The sequence below is a fragment of the Salmo salar genome, unplaced genomic scaffold (genome assembly GCF_905237065.1).
Source record: "Salmo salar unplaced genomic scaffold, Ssal_v3.1, whole genome shotgun sequence".
Lineage (NCBI taxonomy): Eukaryota > Metazoa > Chordata > Actinopteri > Salmoniformes > Salmonidae > Salmo > Salmo salar.
This window is the reverse complement of record NW_025550940.1, coordinates 423072-449406: the sequence shown is the minus strand read 5'-3', so window position 1 is coordinate 449406 and position 26335 is coordinate 423072. Positions and strand designations below refer to the sequence as shown.

Below are 26335 nucleotides of genomic sequence, written 5' to 3'. Positions count from 1 at the left end.
CTGTCACCACATTTAGCATCAACTCTAAGCAGTTAATACTTATTTACTGCTGTCACCTCAGTACAGAAGGACGTTTCTTGCCTTTAGCATGGGTTTAACGCAATTCAAAACTTAATTGCAGATCATAGTGTTAAACGCAAAGATAATGGTTTTCTGAACGTTTTGTAATATTGACCTTAGGGACCTGCATAATGGACATGCATATTGGCACATCACATTGATCCATATTTGATATGTACAAGTTGTACTTCTTTTGATTGAATTAATTTAATTGTATTCTATTTTTGTAGTTATTCTATGGTATGTTCACATTGAGGGCTTCATTTTAAATGAGACTAAGATTTCATGACTCAACTTTTAAGAAAAGTCATCGGTGCTAAAGTTGATAGACCACCTTTAAATGAACCTCCATACAAATGAATTAACTACATATTGCATTTAAGTTATTTACATGAAGGGCATCTGTACTTGAAAGTACTTAAAACATCATATCAGGTATTAAAAAGGACATCTTACAAGTGTCATGCAAAATGTCACATATACTGTTCTTCCACAAACTGAAATCATCACTGGAGATATACTGTTCTTCCACATTCTAAAAATTAAAACGGCAATAAAAAAAGTATTTTTTGAAATAACAAAAAAATATCAATTGTTGTTGGAAGATATGAGTATGGTGAATTATTTGTCAACCATAAAACACCCAATGTGGTACACACAATGAATAATATAAAAATAACTGATTATCTTAAAATGGAAAAATTGTCACATATATGGTTCTTCGTCTGTAGGATTCATATCTGGTAATGAGGAAACCACTAGTTAGTTATGGATGTAGTATATCTGGTAATGAGGAAACCACTAGTTAGTTATGGATGTAGTATATCTGGTAATGAGGAAACCACTAGTTATGGATGTAGTATATCTGGTAATGAGGAAACCACTAGTTATGGATGTAGTATATCTGGTAATGAGGAAACCACTAGTTATGGATGTAGTTTATCTGGTAATGAGGAAACCACTAGTTATGGATGTAGTTTATCTGGTAATGAGGAAACCACTAGTTATGGATGTAGAATATATGGTAATGAGGAAACCACTAGTTATGGATGTAGAATATATGGTAATGAGGAAACCACTAGTTATGGATGTAGTATATCTGGTAATGAGGAAACCACTAGTTATGGATGTAGTATATCTGGTAATGAGGAAACCACTGGTTATGGATGTAGTATATCTGGTAATGAGGAAACCACTAGTTAGTTATGGATGTAGTATATCTGGTAATGAGGAAACCACTAGTTAGTTATGGATGTAGTATATCTGGTAATGAGGAAACCACTAGTTATGGATGTAGTATATCTGGTAATGACGAAACCACTAGTTATGGATGTAGTTTATCTGGTAATGAGGAAACCACTAGTTATGGATGTAGTTTATCTGGTAATGAGGAAACAACTAGTTATGGATGTAGTATATCTGGTAATGAGGAAACCACTAGTTATGGATGTAGTAAATCTGGTAATGAGGAAACCACTAGTTATGGATGTGGTATATCTGGTAATGAGGAAACCACTAGTTATGGATGTAGTATATCTCCTAATGAGGAAACCACTAGTTATGGATGTAGTATATCTGGTAATGAGGAAACCACTAGTTATGGATGTAGTATATCAGGTAATGAGGAAACAACTAGTTATGGATGTAGTATATCTGGTAATGAGGAAACCACTAGTTATGGATGTACTATATCTGGTAATCAGGAAACCACTAGTTATGGATGTAGTATATCTGGTAATGAGGAAACCACTAGTTGTGGATGTAGTATATCTGGTAATGAGGAAACCACTAGTTATGGATGTAGTATATCTGGTATTGAGGAAACCACTAGTTATGGATGTAGTATATCTGGTAATGAGGAAACCACTAGTTATGGATGTGGTATATCTGGTAATGAGGAAACCACTAGTTATGGATGTACTATATCTGGTAATGAGGAAACCACTAGTTATGGATGTAGTATATCTGGTAATGAGGAAACCACTAGTTATGGATGTAGTATATCTGCCTGGGAAAAAAATGGTGAGCGACGATATTAGTTTTTCACAAAGCATTCTGAATATTACAGCGCAAGATCAGGAGTGCTACTGAAGGAAACTCACATTAAGCTCTGTGTCTATTCACTACTTCACCACCGTAGGGGAACACTCAGGGGAGTTCTCATAGGCTGACAGCAAAAATAGCCTCCATTTACAGGTTGCTTATGAGTGCATTTCACATTACTTTTGGATTATAATTGTCAGGCTCGTTTGAATCTCCTGCTTAATATGTTTGTGTTATTGTCGCAAATCAACTAATTTATACTTAATAAACACTTCAACCAGTAAAATGCTCTTTAGCTAGCTTTGCCATCAGCCTGACAGAGGGTTTTACACTAAGTATTTGCCAAATTTGCCCATAACATCACCTAACAACAACATAGACCTACTGTAGGACCCATAACATCACCTAACAATAACATAGACCTACTGTAGGACCCATAACATCACCTAACAACAACATAGACCTACTGTAGGACCCATAACATCACCTAACAACAACATAGACCTACTGTAGGACCCATAACTTCACCAAACAACAACATAGACCTAGGACTATAAATCATTTAATATTTCAGGTGAAACATGGAAACTAAAATGTCTGTGATGACATTTCATAACCTGATCACCAGATAATTTTGTGAATAATCCCACTAGGCTACTCTGTAATGAGTTGTCATTCTAAATGTCCTGAATAAAGGAAAATAGCTCTGTGTGTTGTACAATAGCCTATCCATCAAGGAACAGTTCTCTACACATTATGAGCTAAGTATCTCTGTCTCCAAACAGACTAACGAGACCCTACAGTAAATCAAGCAGACAATAACACATTATAAACATTACATTTATTAGGGATGTTGGATCCAACGTGGAGCACGGCATAACTGTCTTTACCAGAGTAATGAATGAAGAAGCACTTTGGTTGTTGTTGCATGTCGTGATGTTTGTCATGTGACTGTCATTCAGAAAATGATTTCCTGGATCAGCTGATGATAGTTGAACATGTGACTGTAACTAAACAGCTACAGTATTAAGTATTATCTGTCATTATTGAAGAACCGCGTTAATGACAGTATCCATTTGGGTGTTGTCAATAAAGTTAAGGTGACTCTAGGTTAGAACCATTGGATTTAGCAAACTCTGAAATGATTTAGGATTTCTGTGCCCATGAAAACTGTTTTCCCAGCGTAACATAAGGAGACACTAAATGTTACGTAGTTAGAGAGCATTTCAGAGATCTGAATACAAAAAAACTGTCCTAACAGGACAATAACCTGAACCACAAGGCCAAATCTACACTGGAGGAGCTTACCAAGATGACATTGAATGTTCCTGAGTGGCCTAGTTACAGTTCGGACTTAAATCGTCTTTAAAAATCTATAGCAAGACTTGAAAATGGCTTTCTAGCAATGATCAAAAACCAACTTGACAGAACAGGAAGGATTTTAAAAAGAATAATGAATATTCACATGAAGATCAGCCTCCTATTGGATGACATCACGACTTCCCATCAAGCCAACTCCTTGAAGGCCTTACTATGACATCACTCACTCCTTCTAGTTTGCAGTTGTTAAAAAAACACTATTTTGCTCAAAACATTTATTTGTTTCCTTTTAGTGTGTTTATACTTTACTGTATTTATATATCACTTTTCAACAGGAAAAGTTTAAAAATCCCTGGAGGACGTCATGAACAATTCCGACAGTACAAAAACACATGAGTGTAGAATGCCCTTTTAAAAATCACACATTAGTTTAACAACTGCAGAGTTTGTGTCCCTATTTTATAAGATAGTACTCACTGTATTTACTGGTGTTAATCAGATCAATGTCCCTGTTTTATTAGAGAGTACTCACTGTATTTACTGGTGTTAATCAGATCAATGTCCCTGTTTTATAAGATAGTACTCACTGTATTTACTGGTGTTAATCAGATCAATGTCCCTGTTTTATTAGATAGTACTCACTGTATTCACGGGTGTTAATCAGATCAATGTCCCTGTTTTATTAGATAGTACTCACTGTATTTACTGGTGTTAATCAGATCAATGTCCCTGTTTTATTAGATAGTACTCACTGTATTTACGGGTGTTAATCAGTTCTCCAGTCTTCTCTTCTTCGTCCTCCTCTAATGTGACAGTAATCTCCCCCTCTTCATCCTTCATTCCAACAACGTCTTCATCTTCTTTCACTTCATCCTCCACTCCAAAGACTGCATCTTCCTCCTCTTCTTTCACTGTAACATCCTCCTCCTCTTTCACTCTGAAAGCGTCTTCCTCTTCTTTCTCTGAAACGTCTTTCTCTTCTTCTTTCCCTGTAACAGCCTCACCCTCTACTTGTTTTTCTATTGTAACAACCTCCTCCTCGTTCACAAGAGTTTCTTTCTCCGTCCAGCAAACCTCCTCTTTAACAGGAGCAGAGTAGCTCAGTGAACTCATGGTCGGGGATGTTAGATAGTTAGCATTAGCGACTACACTAGTGCTAACTTAACCAGCCAGCTAGTTGACTTACAACGTAAATATTAAATTAAATGGGGTAGCTAGTTGTTTACACATAAGTATGTTTAAAGCAAAGTGGTAAATAAACCACGAAATCGTATAAAGAACTCGAATGTTCCGACTTTGTCGGCTACCGAGGTGGCTGCAGTTGTTGAAGAAGCGTTCCGTCCACTAGATTATACGTCACACTAGAAACATCGCCTGAAAGACACATATCGCCATCTGCTGTCTGGAGGGAGGAAACGCAGTTGAGGAGGGAAAACTGTTTTTCTTCTTCATTGAATTATAATATTATAAAGCAGTTTAGGGAAACGCTTTTTTCTCTCCATTAAATATGAATATAATATCAATACGTCCAAAGAGCAACAAGTGTTGTTTGATTAGTTCAGATTTTTTATGAGAATTTAAAACAAACTCTACATCTACTCCACATCTGTATTTCTGATTCAGTAAAATAACTAGATATCAAAATAAGCACCTAGTTATTGATACCCTAGATAAAGATGAGCAAAAATTACTGTATGAAATAAATAAATAAACTTTACCCACAACCAAGATATTTTAGCCCAAAACCTGGTTAACTCTCTGCTAGGAGGCTGAAACTTGGCCATAAGTGGATCTTCCAGCAAGACACATCAACATCCACAAACAAATGGTTAATTGGGCACAAAAATCAACATTTTCAATGGCTATCTCAGTCTTCGGACTTGAACTCCATTGAAAACCTGTGGTTTGAATTGAACAGGGCAGTCCATAAGCGCAGACTAAATAAATCAAGGACATGGAGAGATTCTGTATGGAGGAAGGGTCTAAGATCACACCCAATTTGTTCTCTAATCCCATAAAACGTTTCAGTGTCGTTATCCTCCCAAGGGGAAGGTGCTGGAGTATTGAAAACATGGGTGGCAATAATTCAGACCCCTACCTTTTTTCAGAATTACATTTTAAACTAAATCTCTTTCTCTGAGTAATTGTATTAGTATAAAATAATATAATTTCCCTTTTTTTTGTTGGTGTAACAATACATCATGTAGATGTATATAATGAACAGACTAGGTCTATACTGCTCCTACATGGTGTAACAATACATTATGTATATGTATATAATGAACAGACTAGGTCTATACTGCTCCTACATGGTGTAACAATACATTATGTAGATGAATATAATGAACAGACTAGGTCTATACTGCTCCTACATGGTGTAACAATACATCATGTATATGTATATAATGAACAGACTAGGTCTATACTGCTCCTACATGGTGTAACAATACATCATGTAGATGTATATAATGAACAGACTAGGTCTATACTGCTCCTACATGGTGTAACAACACATCATGTAGATGTATATAATGAACAGACTAGGTCTATACTGCTCCTACGTGGTGTGACAATACATCATGTAGATGTATATAATGAACAGACTAGGTCTATACTGCTCCTACATGAAGTAACAATACATCATGTGGGGCTTTAAGGTAATGCTGTTGGTGTGACGTATAATGTAGTGGACGGAACACTTCTTTCAACAGCAGCAACAGTTATTCAGCCACCTCGGTAGGAGGCGCTGGAAGATGGCGGCGAGTGTAGACGAGATTTCAGCTTGCTCCGAGTAACCTTAACTTTTATCCCTCTCAAACTTACTTAAATGTAACGGAACTTGGCTTATAGTAAACACAATAGAGAACAACACTTAGTTGACCGATAATTTGATTCATAACTTTGAGAAATGGAAGGAAAAAATGTGCGAAAGAGCAAAGGGAGGAGAAGGCAGTTGCTAGCTGAGCACTCATACGTTGGAGAAAAACCGCCACCTGACTCCTCAGGAGAAGAAATGGAGGATTCTGGACATTCGGTTGATTCTGAAAATGCAGTCAATAGTCCTGCACCCAAAAAGACACATAAAGAATTATCTTTGCGCGAACTACAGATCAACATAATCGATGCTGTAAACGAAAGAGCTGACGGTCTGGAGAAAATGATACGCGAAAACACATCAAAAATAGTTGACCTCGAGACCTCTCTGAATCATGCATACAAGAGTATCGAAGAGCTTAAACTTGCAAACACTGCTACGTCTGAGAAATGCATTGCTCAGGAGAAGACCATCGCAGACATGCAAGAGCGCTTATCGGAAGCAGAGCGATACCGGAGAAGGTGGGGGCTACGGCTTTACGGTGTCCCCGAGGACCAGGATGAGAATGTGAAGCGCTTAGTAAGAGACATCTGTAACCGTGTGGCACCGGACTTCCCCGATGGATATATGGATATGGCTGTGGATGTCGCTCATCGTATTGGGAAGAAAACAAGATGTCATCGTCAGCCGATCGATCATCATCCAGTTTGCTTTTCGCACAGCGAGAGATGCAGTTTGGAAGAAAGCAAATCAAAGCGCCTTTCTGAAAGAAAGAAAACTTAGATTCGGTGAGGACTTGACTGCAGCAGACAAGGCAGCAAAGGCAAAATTGTGGCCTCTCGTACAACAGGCCCGAAATCAAGGAAACGGTGGATACTACAGGGGAATCAGAGCTTTTTTCGCCAACGGTAAAGACATACGACCGGGGTGATTTGATTTGTTCTGTCGGTAGGTTTACAAGGTAGTTCCTTCCCCACTGCAAACTGAACGTTCTACTTTTGAAACATGGTGTTACTATTTTACAAGTTAAGAATTCTGTTAATACATATATGAAGCAACTTTTTATAGAGAGGGTAAAGTTGAGATTGCATAGGATTTTTCTTTCTATTCTATAGATATGGACTTGAAGTTTATGTCAATCAATGCCAGGTGGATACGTAACCTGTTGAAGAGAAAAGCTTTTTTTTTTTTTTTTGTAAGGACTGCAACGCAGATCTTGTATTCGTTCAAGAAACACATTCATGCAAAGAGGACTATAATTATTGGAAAAATCAGTGGGGCAGTGACATTTTTTTGGCCCACGGGACAAATTATTCAGCTGGGGTTGCAATTTTAGCACACAATTTCAAAGGGAAATTTTTGTTTACTCAAATGGACTCCAATGGACATTGGCTAGTAGCGGTCATCAACCACATGGACAGATTATTTGTGTTGTGTAATGTATATGGATACTGTTCTAGTCCTCCAAATAACTTACTTCTAGAGGAAATTGAAGAAATTCTTAAAAATCTTCTGAGAAAATATCCATCCAGTCAGATAATAGTTGGTGGAGATTTTAATATGGTTTATTCTAATGAGACTGATAGATTGCCTCATAGGCCTAACATTGGTGTGAACAAGTTGGTGAATTTCTGCCAAAGCCTGGACTTAATTGACATATAGAGAGTAAAAAACCCTGGAGAGATACAATACACATGGAGTAATAGAGATCGTTCCTTACAATCAAGAATTGATTTGTGGGTGATAACCTCTAGTCTTGTGCCCAACACTGTAGAGGTAAAAATACTGCCTGCAGTCCTGACGGATCATAAAGTCATATGGTTGACTGTAAGAATATGCAGTAATGATGGTAAGAAATACTCTGGTGGTTACTGGAAACTAAATAACTCATTGTTATTGCATGATGATTTAAAAAATGTGATTAAGAATCTAATTTCTGTTTACTGGAGTTTAGCTACATCTAATGCAGAATATGGGAAATATTGGGAACTGATGAAATTTAAAATCCGCTCAGCCTGTATTACTTATGGAAAACGGCTTGCTTTAAGAAGGAGATGTGAGGTAGCTGAACTCTCTAAGACAATTGCCGATATCACAGAGATTGAGCATCTTGATCTTAATGAGAAAGCTAAATTGAATGATTTACAGAATCAACTAGATACATTGTATGAGGAAAAGGCTAGAGGAGCTTTCATAAGATCTAGAAAACAATGGCTTGAAAAAGGTGAAAAGAACAGTAGATACTTTTTTAATTTGGAGAAGAGGAGAGGGGAACTCAACACACTTCGGAAACTTAAAATTAATGGGGTTACCACTGAGGATAGAGAGTTGTTATCAGAATTTACCACTAAATTTTATGAGAATCTTTACTCCTTAGATAACAATTTGAGTGACTCTAAGGATCTCCTTGATTCTATAGAGAATGTTAATTCGATTAGTGAAGAACTCAATCAGTCTTGTTGCCAAGATTTATCCATTATGGACATCCAGTACGGGCTTGCTCAGTTAAAAAAGAACAAATCTCCAGGTTGTGATGGATTAACCTCTGAATTTTACAAAACCTTCTTTGAAGAAATAGCACCTTTTTACTTGAAACCTTTAAGGAGGCTATAAAGAAGGGAGAACTACCTGCCTCTCTGAAGCAAGGGGTTATTACTCTTATACCTAAACCACACAAGGATCTCCTAAGTATTGATAATTGGCGTCCAATCACACTCCTAAATAACGACTACAAAATTATAGCCTTAATCTTTGCAAAAAGGTTAAAGTCTTGCTTAAATGATCTGATTGATGAATGTCAATCAGGGTTTATGAAAGGGCGCCATATATCTAATAATCTGAGGCTGATATTAGACTTGGTTGAGTATCGTGATCTATTAGATGACTTCCCTGTTATCCTATTTCTGGATTTTCAGAAAGCATTTGATACAGTAAGTCACAATTTTATCTTTGATTGTCTTAAGCATTTGAAATTTGGTCGTTTCTTTGTTGATGCTATTAGAACTCTGTATAATGGTGGCAATAGCTGTATCAAAGTCTGTCATGGAACATCCTCAAGATTTAACATTTACAAAGGAATACGACAAGGTTGTCCAATTTCACCTTTTTTATTTTTGTTAGTTTCTCAAATGTTATGCTCATTAGTTCATAAAAGTCCATTTGAAGGCATTACATTCCAGTCCAGAGAGATCAAGATATCCCAACTGGCGGATGACACCTCACTTTTTTTGAAAAATGTATCTCAAGCTAGATTAGCATTGGATATCGTGAAGCAGTTCTCCAAAATCTCAGGCTTGACTTTAAATCTTTCCAAATGTGAGTTGTTTGTTGTGAAAGGAGCTGTCAACCCAGCAGATTGTAACATCTCTGAAAAAGATACTGTAACCTTCCTCGGTGTAAAGATCACCAAAAATCTTAAGGCTATGAATGATCTTAATTTGAACCCTGTAACTGAATCTGTCAAAAAAAAAAAATATCCTCATGGTTAGGGAGGGATTTAAGTCTTCAAGGAAGGGTGCTTTTATCCAAAGCTGAGGGGCTATCTCGTGCATCCTATCTTTTTTCATCTATTGACATTCCCAAATTCACTTGCTGTACCTTAGATAGGCTTTTGTACAACTTCATATGGAAAAACAAGCCACATAAGATAAAAAGAGATGTTATCACCAACAGGGTTTGTGATGGCGGTCTAAATGTCTTAGATTTCACTCTCTTCAATCAGATATCAAAGGTCAACTGGATTAAAAGGTACATAAAAAAATCCTCATAGCTTCTGGAATATTATACCTCATTTTGTTTTTCAGAAGTTCGGCGGGCTTAATTTTTTACTACAATGTCCATATATTGTGGGTAAAATTCCTGTGAAACTGGCGGTTTTTCACAAGCAGGCTTTAATGTGCTGGGCTTTGTTGTATAAACACAACTTTTCACCTCATAAATGTTTTATTTGGAACAATGGGTCAATATTACATAGAAATAAGATGTTATTTAACCATAAATGGTTCTCAAAAAACATTGTTCTTGTCAGCCAATTGGTTAATAACAGTGGGAATCTATTTACACGGAGAGAATTTATGGAAATATACAACTTTGAGGTTTCAAGCAAGGAATATGACACTGTTATTAAAGCTATACCTAGTGGGATAAAAACTTTACTTCAGAATAATGCATATTTTGTAATATCTCCGATTGTAAGCGATATTCAGTTGAATGGCATTGGTCTACTAGATACGAAATTCAACAATCGTTTAATAAGGGATATTTCCTACAGGAAGTCTATTCCCTCTGCGATATTTTGTTGGGCTTCATCGTTTGATGTAAACTGGCACCGTGCTTGGCTCACTCCACACAGATTTATGGTGACCAATAAAGTAAAGGAGATCTCCTTTAAGATAATCCATAGATGCTATCCATGTAATAGCTTAATTTCTAAATATATATTTGACGTTACCAGTGAATGCAGTTTTTGTGAACTAGAAACTGAATCTATTGAACACTTATTCTGTAATTGTTTATATAGTGAAGTGTTTTGGACTGATGTAAAACTATATCTTAGCCGCAAATTGCATAAACCATTGATATTGCTAAGTTTTACATATTATTTTACTACACTGATTCCACAATTGAACGTGAGTATGTCATAAATCTCTTTATTTTATTAGGAAAATCTTTCATCCACAAATCAAAATTTATGAAGAAAAAGCCCCTTTTCTTAATTTTTTTATCTGATTTGGAACAGTACGTAGAATCTTTAAAACGTATACAAAACAATTTGTCAAAAAAATGTATTCGATATATGTCTGTATTTGATTTGATATAATAGTTTTTTTTATTTTTCTCTAATTTCTTTGGATTCCCTCTGGCTGTTATGTTATGTTATGTTTATGTTTTGCATGTTACTGTTATTTACAACAAGTTAAATAAAGATTTGTGCAAACTAAAAAAATATATATATAAAAAAAAAAGAGTTGATAATACATATGACGTTGGAAAATAGTGCATTGTGGGTAGTTTAGAAGATTTCCCTAAATAAGTTAATACTGTAACGACCCTGGGTTTATAAGCGCGGATATTGACTCTGCCGTTCGAGCTTTTGCGGCACAGTCGATAGCGCGCTGGACTTCGGGCTTGAAGGCCGAGGGTTCGAGACCTGCTCCCTGCTGTTTCATTACAATACATTTGTAATAACGCAAAAACATAACTGTTTGTACTTATAGGTAACCATATCGTGACTACAACTAGCTTACTAAGTGTTTAACCACACTGTGTTGTTACACTGGTGAGTAAAAAAATCTTCCAACAATCAAACTTGTCTGAAAATAAAATAGACATTTTACTCAACTGCGTTACCCACTCCAGTCAGCAGATGGCGGTCTGGGAATTTAAGGTAATGCTGTTGGTGTGACGTATAATATAGTGGACGGAACGCTTCTTTCAACAGCAGCAACAGTTATTCAGCCACCTCGGTAGCTTGTAGACAAAATAGCCGAACCAATTAAGCTCATTAGACGCTTTAGTGTATATTAGCCACTGTGTTTTAAAACCACTTCTGTCATCTAGTTAGTTATCAGATTTAATTTCATATTTACGGTGTTGTTATTGGTCAGCTAGCGGGCTGGTTAATTTAGCATTAGCCTAGCTAACATTCCCAACCATGCGGTCACTGAGCTACTCTCCTGCTAAAGAAGAGGAGGACATCACAGTAAAACAAGATGTAGTGGGTGAGGCCGTTACTGTGAAAGAGGAGGAGGGGGAGATGACTGTTACATTGAAAAGGGAGGAAGAAGAAGAGGAAACTGGATATCTGGTCCCGGTTTCCCAAACGCATCTTAAGGCGTCCAATGGTTCTAACGGTGAACTTAGCCATAAGATGGTTTTGAGAAACCGTTCCCTGATTAACACTAGTAAGTACTGTCTTAAAAACAGAGGCACAAACTCTGTTAAAGCGGAAATCTGCAATTGCTACACCTATATTGTGACTTTAAAATGATTTATTTATAGCCATTGATTCTTGAAGAATATAACACATGCCTCATGAGCTTAGTTCAACTGTTGTACCCCACCAGAACCCCAAATAAGCTTTTTTTACTCCAATGTTTAGAAACAATGTAAATCAACACTGTATAGCCTCAACATGGTTAAAACTATAATGTTGATATTATGGATGGTCAGTCCTTGCATCCATAGTTCTGTCTATGAATTTGAAAGTAGTTACATTTCTCCAACCCCATCATCTTATTACCAAAACAGTGTTTGAACTGCAGATTGATGGGTTGTGTGGGTTTTTTAAACAGCAACAAAATGGCTGCCCAGAGACTTGGTTTGGTAAACAGCTGAGGAATGGGGTCTGGAGAAATGTAACCACTCTCAAATTCATAGAGAAAGCTATTGTGGAAACCGTAACCCAACACCTAGCAACCTCATCAAGAAGTTCAGACATCTTGGCGTAACAGTTATAAGGTGTTGGCTTGACAGTCGCTGGACCCAGGTTTGAGTTCAGCTCAGGACTACCCCCTGAATTCACTACACTATGAATACAAAGGCTGGACATCCATGAGGTCAAAATTATCGTTTTAACCAGATTGAGGCTATATAGTATATTCTAGAATTGCCAGTGAAGATTTCTTGTGGGGGTCAAATTGTTACAGCTGTTGATAAGTCATTGTATAATATTCAGCCAATTTTTTTTTCATGCCATTACATACCTAGATACATTCATGAATTGGTTTGAAACCTTTGTTTTAAAACCTTCTCAAAGTTGGTGCCTTGATGGATTTGTAGAAAACGGTTTGTCATAAAACACTATTTTTTTTATTAATTAAATGTAACCTTTATTTAACTAGGCAAGTCAGTTAGGAACAAATTCTTATTTACAATGACTGCCTACCCTGGATGACGCTTGGCCAATTGTGCGCCGCCCTATGGGATTCCCAATCACAGCCGGTTGTGATACAGCCTGGATTTGAACCAGGGTGTCTTTAGTGACGCCTCAAGCACTGAGATGCAGTGTCCGCTGTGCTACTCGGGAGCCCCAAAATCATGTTCTAGTGCTGTCCCCACCTAAAATATCTCTTGGTCAACCAAGAGTCATCTGTTCTTTCTACCAATCACTCCATGTGTTTTAATAAAATCAACTGTATGTACTGAACTTGTCTGAAGCTGTAAGCTGTTTGATTAAATAATTACAGATACACAAGTTACTCGAGGGAGCCAGTCACCAATTTAACCAAGAAAAACTCTTCCCTCCTCCTCCCCCCGCTGCTGCTGGACTTCGTAAATTCTGCCGTTATGCTCCTGAAGTTTTCAGTAATGGTCTACACCAGCGGTCGACAACCTTTTCCATTTAGAGTGACAATTTATCTGACCATTTCTACTGATCTGGTGCCAGTTATGATTTTCATATTCACATTTTACTGGAACAGTTTCATTTAATTTATAATAGTATCTCAAAATCATTGTCTGTGATTAATCTACATTCTATCTAAATCTAAATGAAAATTATACAAATCTAAAAGTAACTTTTATTGCCATTGCCAACTATGTAAAAATATTGCCTACATAAAGCCAACAAATAAAAACATTGCATTCTGCAGTCAGAAAATATTGTGATAAAAATAAATATCCTAGAAATCACTTTGGCTGCACATGGCCTGTCTACAACAAACCTGAAACATTATATCAACTATCAACTGGGTCAGTGAAACTCGGATAGCAAGCTTGCAACATTGTATAAAATATTCTACACCCTCAGTTTCCTGCTCCAGTGAGTTCTTGACAGACACAGCTGTAGGCTATTTGTGCAAAGGATAAGAAGTAATCAGGTATTTTATGACATTTCCACAGGATCAGAGAATTACATTTTTCCCTTTTTATGCTGCGTGGTTATCGAAAGGGCGAGAGCTGGAAATATTTTACGAAAATACTTTGAGGAACTATTGTCATTCGCAAATGATTTTGATTAGACTTTGTTTACGTGTTGTTTGGAAATGAAGAAAAAATTCCTTTGAGAAGCTCCGCTTTCACCGAAAAGCTATTTTAAAATCGGACACCGCGATTGCATAAAGGAGGTCTGTATCTATAATTCTTAAAACAATTGTTAGGTTTTTTGGGAACGTTTATTGTGAGTAATTTAGTAAATTCACCGGAAGTGTTCGGTGGGAATGCTAGTTCTGAACGTCACATGCTAATGTAAAAAGCTGGTTTTTGATATAAATATGAACTTCATTGAACAAAACATGCATGTATTGTATAACATAATGTCCTAGGGTTGTCATCTGATGAAGATCAAAGGTTAGTGCTGCATTTAGCTGTGGTTTGGGTTTATGTGACATTATATGCTAGCTTGAAAAATGGGTGTCTGATTATTTCTGACTGGGTACTCTGCTGACATAATCTAATGTTTTGCTTTCGCTGTAAAGCCTTTTTGAAATCGGACAGTGTGGTTAGATAAAGGAGAGTCTTGTCTTTAAAATGGTGTAAAATAGTCATATGTTTGAAAAATGGAAGTTTTCGGATTTTTGAGGAGTTTGTATTTGGCGCCACGCCCGTCATTGGATATTAGAGCAGGTGTTCCGCTAGCGGAACGTCTAGATGTAAGAGGTTAAGCACGCTGTTTGATTAAATAAGACTCACAAATGACTAGAGGGAGCCAGTCATCAACATAACCTTTTTTTTTACTAGGCAAGTCAGTTAAGAACAAATTCTTATTTTCAATGACGGCCTAGGAACAGTGGGTTAACTGCCTTGTTCAGGGGCAGAACAACAGATTTGTACCTTGTCAGCTCGGGGATTCAATCTGGCAACCTTTCAGTTACTAGTCCAACATTTTAACCACTAGGCTACGCTGCTTTTGTGCCTGTATTAAATATGTTTTGTTTATTCCATGTGTAATTCTGTGTTGTTGTATGTGTCGAATTGCTATGCTTTATCTTGGCCAGGTCGCAGTTGCAAATGAGAACCTGTTCTCAACTAGCCTACCTGGTTAAATAAAGGAGAAATATATTTTTTAATTAGACTTTGTTTACTTGCTGTTCGAGGTGAAAAAAATTACTTTGAGAAGCTCCACAACTCATTAGTGGTGGTGCGTTAAGACAATCAGAAATACTATCTGACATCACCAAATGGGCACATTTATAGGCCTACATTTGCACACAGGCCAGGTAGACTAGTCCTACTTCTATATGTGTAATCAGGTGTGCATCCTTACTCAACATTGACAGGAGTGTTTCAAACAAAAGGCAATTAATAAATTGACAACTGACGCATCTTGCGGGGTCAGGTCTGGGTGGTCTGCCAGGGGCCGTTTCATTTAGTGTCCGTTTGGGTCAGTTGGGGAATGATTTTATTTCCCCATAGTATGTTGTACCGATGTTGACTGATTGAAAGGGAGTATAACTTTGATTATAATTACTCTTCCCTGAAGGAGGGAAACGAGGTACAACACCTGTTTGGTCCCGCCCTTTCCTGGGTCGGTGAAGAGCGGTATTAAATTTAAGGAATAAATCCAAGCCTCGCTCTCATCACCTGTGGAAGGCGGGGCTTTGATTGTATGTTGTACCTAGTTTCCCTCCTTCAGGGAACAGTAATTATAGTCATAACATGTGGATTTAATAGTATGTTGTACCTAGTTTCCCTCCTTCAGGGAACAGTAGTTATAGTCATAACGTTACGCTTGTCATATGATGAACTTCTTTGTATTCTGGAATGCACTCGAACTACGTATCATTTAGTGGCTCCTTATGTTACGCTGGGAAAACAGTTTTCATGGGCACAGAAATACTAAATCATTTCAGAGTTTGCTAAATCCAATGGTTTTTAACTGAGTCATCTTGTAATCCAAGATGGCGTAGCAGTAAGATGTGTTTGTTGTAAATGTTATGTTTTTTTCGTATTTTTTTTGTATATATTGCAAAATATTTCAATCTCTTTTTCCATGTTTAAATTAAATATAGCTTCCGGCAACCCGCTTCACCCAATATGATACGGATCTGCTATTTTTTAGACCTTATAGCTAGAACCTCCATCAGAAGCTAACAAGCTAATTAGCTACTAGCTATTTAGTCATTGTTAGCCACTGCTTTACCTTTTTAGCTCAGACACCAGCTGCTTTTTGCCTGGATAATACCTGCCAGTCTGCACAGCGCGATATCAACCCTGAGCATATCGGACTGTTTTTCTCCACTACATCACCGTATTCCTGCCGTAAGCTCTGGACCATTACACCGAATAATCGCAGCTAGCTAGCTGAGCCAGGCCTTGAGCCAGGCCCATCTCCCGGCCTGCTCAGTGGACCCTATGATCACTCAGCTACACAGCTGATGCCTCCCAGACTCTTCACTAAGACGACTAGAAGCCACTACGTCACCGGATTCCTGCCGTAGCTCTGGACCTTTGCACCGGAGTGGCTATAGTGGCTAACGCCCTTGTCCCGAAGCTAGCACCAGTTAGCCTCAAGCCAGGTGCATCTCCCGGCTAGCAAACAAAATTACTCCAGCTACAATACCTCTTTTGCCAATTGGCCTGGACCCTTTGTCATCACGGAGCCCTGCCGATCCATCGCGACTGGTCTGCCGACGTAATTCCGTCCGATGTGCCCTCAACCGGCCTTTGCAGGACGTCGGTGACACCCTTGTCCCGAAGCTAGCAACAGTTAGCCTCGAGCCAGGCGCATCTCCCGGCTAGCGTAGTAATGACTACCTAACAGCTTCCCTGTTTAATATATTCCTGTTTACTGGACCCTATGATCACTTGGCTACATAGCTGATGCCTGCTGGATTGTTCCTTTAATCACGAGTCTCCATTTTATTTATTTTGTTTATCTGTCGGCTACAGCCTCAAACTCAGGCCCTGTGTGTAGTTAACTGACCCTCTCTGCCCATTCATCGCCACTTTACCTGTTGTTGTTGTCTTAGCTGATTAGCTGTTGTTGTCTTACCCGTTGATGTCTTAGCTAGCTCTCCCAATTAACACCTGTGATTGCTTTATGCCTTGCTTTATGTCTCTCTCTAATGTCAATATGCCTTCTATACTGTTGTTTAGGGTAGTTATCATTGTTTTGTTTTACTGCGGAGCCCCTAGTCCCACTCAACATGACTCAGAGAGCTCTTTTGTCCGACCTCCCACACATGCGGTGACCTCACCTAGGATAACTAGTGCCTCCAGAGATGCAACCTCTCTTATCATCACTCAATGCCTAGGTTTACTTCCACTGTACCCACACCCTACCATACCCCTGTCTGTACATTATGCCTTGAATCTATCCTATCACGCCCAGAATTCTGCTTCTTTTATTCTCTGTTCCCCAACGCACTATTCGACCAATTCTGATAGCCTTTAGCCGTACCCTCATCCTACTCCTCTGTTCCTCGGGTGATGTAGAGGTTAACCCAGGCCCTGTGTGTCCCCAGGCACTCTCATTTGTTGACTTCTGTAATCGAAAAGCCTTGGTTTCATGCATGTTAACATCAGAAGCCTCCTCCCTAAGTTTGTTTTACTCACTGCTTTAGCACACTCCGCCAACCTTAATGTCCTTGCCGTGTCTGAATCCTGGCTTAGGAAGGCAACCAAAAATTCAGAGATTTCCATCCCCAACCACAACATTTTCTATCAAGATAGAACTGTCAAAAAGAGAGGAGTTGCAATCTACTGCAGAGATGGCCTGCAAAGTTCTGTCATACTTTCCAGGTCCATGCCCAAACAGTTCGAGCTTCTAATTCAAAAAATGTATCTCTCCAGAAATAAGTCTCTCACTGTTGCCGCCTGTTATAGACCCCCTCAGCTCCCAGCTGTGCCCGGGACACCATATGTGAATTGATTGCCCCCATCTATCTTCAGAGTTCGTTCTATTAGGTGACCTAACCTGGGATATGCTTAACACACCGGCCGGACTACAATCCAAGCTAGATGCCCTCAATCTCACACAAATGATCAAGGAACCCACCAGGTACAACCCTAAATCTGTAAACATGGGCACCCTCATAGATATTATCCTGACCAACTTGCCCTACAAATACACCTCTGCTGTTTTCAATCAGGATCTCAGCGATCATCGCCTGCATCCGTTATGGGTCCGCGGTCAAACGACCAACCCTCATCACTGTCAAACGCTCCCTAAAACTTTTCTGCAAGCAGGCCTTTCTAATTGACCTGGCCCGGGTATCCTGGAAGGATTTTGACCTCATCCCGTCAGTAGAGGATGCCTGGTTGTTCTTTAAAAGTAATTTCCTCACCATCTTAAATAAGCATGCCCCTTTCAAAAAATGTAGAACTAAGAACAGATATAGCCCATGGTTTGCTCCAGACCTGACTGCCCTCGACAAGCACAGAAACATCCTGTGGCGTACTGCACTAGCATCGAATAGTCCCCGCGATATGCAACTTTTCAGAGAAGTCAGGAACCAATACACACAGTCAGTTAGGAAAGCAAAGGCTAGCTTTTTCAAAACAGAAATTTGCTTCCTGTAGCTCTAACTCCAAAAAGTTCTGGGACACTGTAAAGTCCATGGAGAATAAGAGAACCTCATCCCAGCTGCCCACTGCACTGAGGCTAGGAAACACTGTCACCACCGATAACTCCACGATAATCGAGAATTTCAACAAGCATTTCTCTACGGCTGCCCATAGTTTCCTCCTGGCTACCCCAACCCCGGCCAACAGCTCCGCACCCCCTGCAGCTACTTGCCCAAGCCTCCCCCATTTCTCCTTCACCCAAATCCAGATAGCTGATTTTCTGAAAGAGTTGCAAAACCTGGACCCGTACAAATCAGCTGGGCTAGACAATCTGGACCCTCTCTTTCTAAAATTATCCGCCGCAATTGTTGCAACCCCTATTACTAGTCTCTTTCGTACCGCCCGAGATTCCTAAAGATTGGAACGCTTCTGCGGTCACCCACCTCTTCAAAGGGGGTGACACTCTAGACCCAAACTGTTACAGACCTATATCCATCCTGCCCTGCATTTTCTAAAGTCTTCGAAAGCCAAGTTAAGAAACAGATCACTGACCATTTCGAATCCCCACCGTACCTTCAGTTTGCAATCCGGTTTCCGAGCTGGTCACGGGTGCCCCTCAGCCACGCTCAAGGTACTAAACGATATAACCGGCATCGATAAAAGACAATACTGTGCATCCGTCTTCATCGACCTGGCCAAGGCTTCCGACTCTATCAATCACTGTATTCTTATCGGCAGACTCAACAGCCTTGGTTTCTCAAATAACTGACTCGCCTGGTTCACCAACTACTTCTCAGATAGAGTTCAGTGTGTCAAATCGGAGGGCCTGTTGTCCGGACCTCTGGCAGTCTCTATGGGGGTACCACAGGGTTCAATTCTCAGACCGACTCTTTTCTCTGTATATACCAACGATGTTGCTCTTGCTGCGGGTGATTCCTTGATCCACCTCTACGCAGTTGACACCATTCTGTATACATCTGGCACTTCTTTGGACACTGTGTTAACCTCTCTCGGGAAGGTGGTACGAAATCGTCCCACACTATTCAACAGCCAGTGAAAAATCAGAGCGTGAAATTTAAAACCACAAAATGTCATAATTCAAAGTTCTCAAACATAGGACTATTTTACACCGTTTTATACATACACTTCTCCTGAATCTAACCCCGTTGTCTGATTTCCAAAAGGCTTTACAGCGAAAGCAAAACATTAGATTATGTTAGGAGAGTACATCGACACAATAACCACACCGCCATTTTCTTAGCAACTAGCATGCATCACAAATACCCAAAACACAGCTAAATGAAGCACTGACCTTTGACGATCTTCATCAGATGACACTCCTAGGACATCATGTTACACAATACATGCATTTTTTGTTCTAATCAAGTTCATATTTATATCTAAAAACAGCATTTTACAGTGGCGCGTGATGTTCAGAAAATATTTAGCCTCCAATACTGGCGGTGAATCAGCACCACAATCTACAAAAATACTCGTCGTAAACATTCCTAAAATATTATACTGTCATTCAAAGAATTATAGATTAACATCTCGTGAATGCAACCGCATTGCCAGATTTCAAAATAACTTTACGAGGAAAGCACACTTTGCAATAATCTGAGTACTGTGCTCAGAAAAAAACAGCAGGCAATTATAGACCGGCCATCTTGGACTCATCTAAACGCATAAATAGCATTATAAATATTCACTTACCTTTAATAATCTTCATCAGAAGGCACTTCCAGGAATCCCAGGTCCACAATAAATGTTGTTTTGTTCGATAAAGTTCATAATTTGTGTCCAAATAGCTCCTTGTTGTTCGCGCGTTCAGTTCAGCTACTCCAAGTGTAGGAAGCGCGCCCAAAATTTCACGACGAAAAGTAACAAAAAAAAAATCTATTTACGTTCGTTCAAACATGTCAAACATTGTAAAGCATCAATCTTTAGGGACTTTAGAACGTGAAACTTCAGTAATATTCCAACCGGACCCATCCTGTGTCTTGAAAAAGGTTTTGGAACCAGAGGTCCCAACTCACATGAATGCACCCCAATGAACTGATGGGTCAACAACTTCCATCTTCCTTTGTTGGCTCTGTGTTCACCATAGAATCTTCAAACAACTTTTTAAAGACTGTTGACATCCAGTGTAAGCCTTAGGAAGTGCAAAATGAACCCTAACTCACCGTGTGTTCGATTGGCAATGACTTGAAAGGACTACAAGCACCAGAATTCTCACTTCCTGCTTTCTTCTCAGGTTTTTGCTTGCCATATGAGTTATGTTATACTCACAGACATCATTCCAACAGTTTTAGAAACTTCAGAGTGTTTTCTATCCAAATCTACCAATAATATGCATATTCCAGTTCCTGTACCCGAGTAGTAGGCTGTTTAATTTGGGTACGTTTTTCAACCGGCCGTGAAAATACTGCCCCCTACCCTAGAGAGGTTAACCTACGCAACAGCCAGTGTAATCCCGTGGCGCGATATTCAAATACCTTAGAAATGCTATTACTTCAATTTCTCAAACATATGACTATTTTACACCATTTTAAAGACAAGACTCTCGTTAATCTAACCACACTGTCCGATTTCAAAAAGGCTTTACAATGAAAGCACAACATTAGATTATGTCAGCAGAGTACCCAGCCAGAAATAATCAGACACCCATTTTTCAAGCTAGCATATAATGTCACATAAACCCAAACCACAGCTAAATGCAGCACAAACCTTTGATCTTCATCAGATGACAACCCTAGGACATTATGTTATACAATACATGCATGTTTTGTTCAATGAAGTTCATATTTATATCAAAAACCAGCTTTTTACATTAGCATGTGACGTTCAGAACTAGCATACCCCCCGCAAACATCCGGTGAATTTACTAAATTACTCACGATAAACGTTCACAAAAAACATAACAATTATTTTAAGAATTATAGATACAGAACTCCTCTATGCACTCGCTATGTCCGATTTTAAAATAGCTTTTCGGTGAAAGCACATTTTGCAATATTCTCAGAAGATAGCCCGGCATCACAGGGCTAGCTATTTAGACACCGACCAAGTTTAGCCCTCACCAAAATCAGATTTACTATAACAAAAATGTTGTTACCTTTGCTGTCTTCGTCAGAATGCACTCCCAGGACTTCTACTTCAATAACAAATGTTGGTTTGGTTCAAAATAATCCATAGTTATGTTCAAATATCCTCTGTTTTGTTTGTGCGTTCAAGACACTATCCGAATGGTAAAGGGTGACGAGCACGCCGCATTTCGTGACAAAAAAATTCTAAATATTCCATTACCGTACTTCGAAGCATGTCAACCGCTGTTTAAAATCAATTTTTATGCCATTTTTCTCGTAAAAAAGCGATAATATTCCGACCGGGAAAGCGTGTTTAGGTTCAGAGACGAAAGAAAATAAAAACATGGGGTCGTCTCGTGCATGCGCCTAAGCCCATTGTCCTCTGATAGAGCACTTGCCAAAAGCGCTAAAGTTTTTCAGCCAGTGGCTGGAATTACATCATTCAGCTTTTTCCCGGGTTCTGAGAGCCTATGGGAGCCGTAGGAAGTGTCACGTTACAGCAAAGATCCTACATTTTCTTTAAACAGAGCCAAGAAATTCAAGGAATGGTCAGACAGGCCACTTCCTGTACAGAATCTTCTCAGGTTTTGGCCTGCCAAATGAGTTCTGTTATACTCACAGACACCATTAAAACAGTTTTAGAAACTTTGGAGTGTTTTCTATCCAAAGCTAATAATTATATGCATATTCTAGTTTCTGGGCAGTAGTAATAACCAGATTAAATCGGGTACGTTTTTTATCCGGCCGTGTAAATACTGCCCCCTACCCCCAACAGGTTAACAAACCTCCAAACGAGCTTCAATGCCATAGAACACTCGTTCCGTGGCCTCCAACTGCTCTTAAACGCTAGTAAAACGAATCGCTAATCGCTTATAACCGATCGCTGCCCGCACCCGCCCGTCCAGCATCACGACTCTGGATGGTTCTGACTTAGAATATGTGGACAACTATAAATACCTAGGTGTCTGGCTAGACTGTAAACTCTCCTTCCAGACTAATATTAAGCATCTCCAATCCAAAATTAAATCTAGAATTGGCTTCCTATTTTGCAACAAAGCCTCCTTCACTCACATACCCTTGTAAAACTGACTATCCTACCGATCCTTGACTTTGGCGATGTCATTTTCAAAATAGCCTCCAACACTCTACTCAGCAAACTGGATGCAGTCTATCACAGTGCCATCCGTTTTGTCACCAAAGCCCCATATACCACCCACCACTGGGACCTGTATGCTCTCGTCGGCTGGCCCTCGCTACATATTCGTCGCCAAACCCACTGGCTCCAGGTCATCTATAAGTCTTTGCTAGGCCGCCTTCACTCAGCTCACTGGTCACCATAGCAACACCCACCCATAGCACGCGCTCCAGGAGGTATATCTCACTGGTCATCCCCAAAGCCAACACCCACTTTGACCGCCTTTCCTTCCAGTTCTCTGCTGCCAGTGACTGCAACGAATTGCAAAATTCGCTGAAGTTGGAGACTTATATCTACCTCACTAACTTTAAGCATCAGCTATCTGAGCAGTTTACCGATCGCTGCAGCTGTACACAGCCCATCTGTAAATAGCCCATCCAACTGCCTACCTCATCCTCATGTTTTTATTTACTTTTTTTGCCCAGTATTTCTACTTGCACATCATCATCTGCACATCTATCTCTCCAGTGTTAATTTGCTAAATTGTAATTACTTCGCTTCTATGGCCTATTTATTGACTTACCTCCGTACTCCATTTGCACACACTGTATATAGATTTTTCTATTGTGTTATTGACTGTACTTCTGTTTATCCAACGTGTAACTCTGTTGTTTTTTTGTCGCACTGCTTTGCTTTATCTTGGCCAGGTCACAGTTATAAATGAGAACTTGTTCTCAACTGGCCTTCCTGGTTAAACAAAGGTGAAATAAAAATAAAATCTTAACTTTTATTGACAACACCCAAATGGATACTTTTATTAACGTGGTTCTTCTATAATTACACATAATTCTTAAAACTGTAGCAAACATTATATTAAACAGGACATTCAAACAAGCCTTACAATTATAATCCAAAGTATTGTGAAATGTACTCATAAGCAACCTGGAAATGGAGGTTACTCCCCTGAGTTTAAACCCATTCACATTCAGAATACATTGTGAAAAACTAAAATCTTTGCTCGCCATTTTTGCTCCAGGCAGATATAGTACATCCATAACTAGTGGTTTCCTCATTAGCAAGGAGGAGTTTCTGCAATCAAATTTCATGTGCATCGCACTCGTGCCGCAATTTTAGAAAACACAGAAAGGGGCCTTTATTGGAGACCAAAAGTCGTCTGGTACACTGCTTAGAGTTTCAACAACATGAATAACTTATTTCTAGCCTACAATCATCAGTTACTACTAAAATATGACTATTCTTGCTCATTTTAAGACAATTGTCAAATAATTTTTACATTCATTACAGACGTCAATTGTTGTACAACATCATGGCTACGCTGTTGGCATCACCTTTTACAGTGGATTACTGCTGTTGTGGGCCTTTAACCATCTGTCTGACTTTGTTGTTCACACAGGAGAGATACGGGACTATCGTGGATCCTCTGTGGAGCCTCAGCAACCTCATGATGCTGAACAGGCAGAGAAGAGTCTCTCCAGATCAGAACACCTCAAGAAACACCTGCAGAGACCCACAGGGAAGAGAACTCACTGCTGCTCTGACTGTGGGAAGAGATTCACCTCATCAGGCATTAAAATTCATCAGAGAATCCACACAGGAGAGAAACCTTATAGCTGTAGTCAATGTGGGAAGAGGTTTACTCAGTCAACCAGCCTGATATCACACCAGAGAATACACACAGGAGATAAATCTTATAGCTGTCATCAATGTGGGAAGAGTTTTAGTCAGTCTCGCTATCTGACAGTGCACCAGAGAACACACACAGGAGAGAAACCTTATATCTGTGGTCAATGTGGGAAGAGTTTTACTACATCTGGCTCTCTGACTTCACACCAGAGAATACACACAGGAGAGAAACCATATAGCTGTCATCAATGTGGAAAAGGTTTTTGTCAATCTAGAGATCTGACAGTGCACCAGAGAACACACACAGGAGAGAAATCTTATAGCTGTGATCAATGTGGGAAGAGTTTTACTACATCTGGCTCTCTGACTTCACACCAGAGAATACACACAGGAGAGAAACCTTACAGCTGTGGTCAATGTGGAAAAGGTTTTTGTCAATCTGGAGATCTGACAGTGCACTAGAGAATACACACAGGAGAGAAACATTGTAGCTGTAATCAATGTGGGAAAAGTTTTACTCAGCTATGCAACCTGATATCACACCAGAGAACACACACAGGAGAGAAATCTTATAGCTGTAATCAATGTGGGAAAAGTTTTACTCAGTCAAGCAGCCTGATATACCACAGGGGAACACACACAGGAGAGAAATCTTATAGCTGTGATCAATGTGGGAAGAGTTTTACTCAGCAAAGCCGCCTAACATACCACCAGAGAACACAAACAGGAGAGAAACCTTATATCTGTGCTCAATGTGGGAAGAGGTTTGGTCGATCTGGGCAGAGGACTGTACACCAGAGAACACACACAGAAGAGAAACCTCATAGCTGTACCCAGAGATAATCTGATAAAAGATCTCTGATCAAATATCAAAGAATACATACATGAAGGAGTTGTTTCATGATATAAATGAATTAATGTCACAATGTAGAATGTTTTAACATTGTAGTCGGAGAATTTTAATGATGTCACAATGTAGAACCCTAAACGTTTGTCCCCTGTTCTATTGATTTCAACATGATATGGATATTAGCCTCGGGAAAAATCCAGGCTCTGAATTGAAAGAGTACTATTTATGTGATTTAACAAAAAGTTACTAACAAAAAAGTTGTTACACTTACCATGTTGGTGACCCACTTGAATCACAATGCAACACTTCAAAATGTAGCGAGCTGTTTTCTTCAAATTGTCCTCTAACCAGTGATGTACACATTATTCCCAGATTCCATGTGGTTTTTGAGTTGTTACTTTTAACAGGAAGTGCAACCTCATCTCCCTCCTGTCACACAATTGATTTCAGCATGATATCGATGAGTGATGACAAATAAGTGTTGTGTTCCTTTGTTTAGCGACCCCTACATTTAAATGCATCACTCCAAAATGTAGCTGACTGTCTTCTGCAGGTTGTCCTCTAATCTGTGAGGTAAAATATTTCTCCCATTTCCATGAGTTTTTTTAGTTGTGTGAGTTTCAACATCATGTACAACCTGATTTCCCCCCTAATCGATATCAGTGATTTATTGCTACTTATCAAAACAACAGCGTTTTTGGTGCTTGTGCAGTTTTAAGCTGCTTGTTTAAAAAAATACAAGTATTATGATTATTGTGGCAGATGTTTGTGTATATAGCACATTTTATGTTTAGTTTTTCAATATATCCCAAACTGTTTCTGCATATTGGTTATTGATGTAGACAAGTTAAAACTGGGTTTTGACATTGGGGATATCCCACCAAATATTTCATATTTACATTTCATGTAACATTTAGTAATGATAATTATTTATG

General features: G+C 39.1%; 1 pseudogene; it reads left to right on the top strand.

Annotated features, from left to right (window-relative positions):
• Positions 1-6436: 6436 nt before the first annotated feature.
• On the top strand, positions 6437-25156 carry LOC123740620 (zinc finger protein 436-like; annotated as a pseudogene).
• The last annotated feature ends 1179 nt before the right edge of the window (positions 25157-26335 follow it).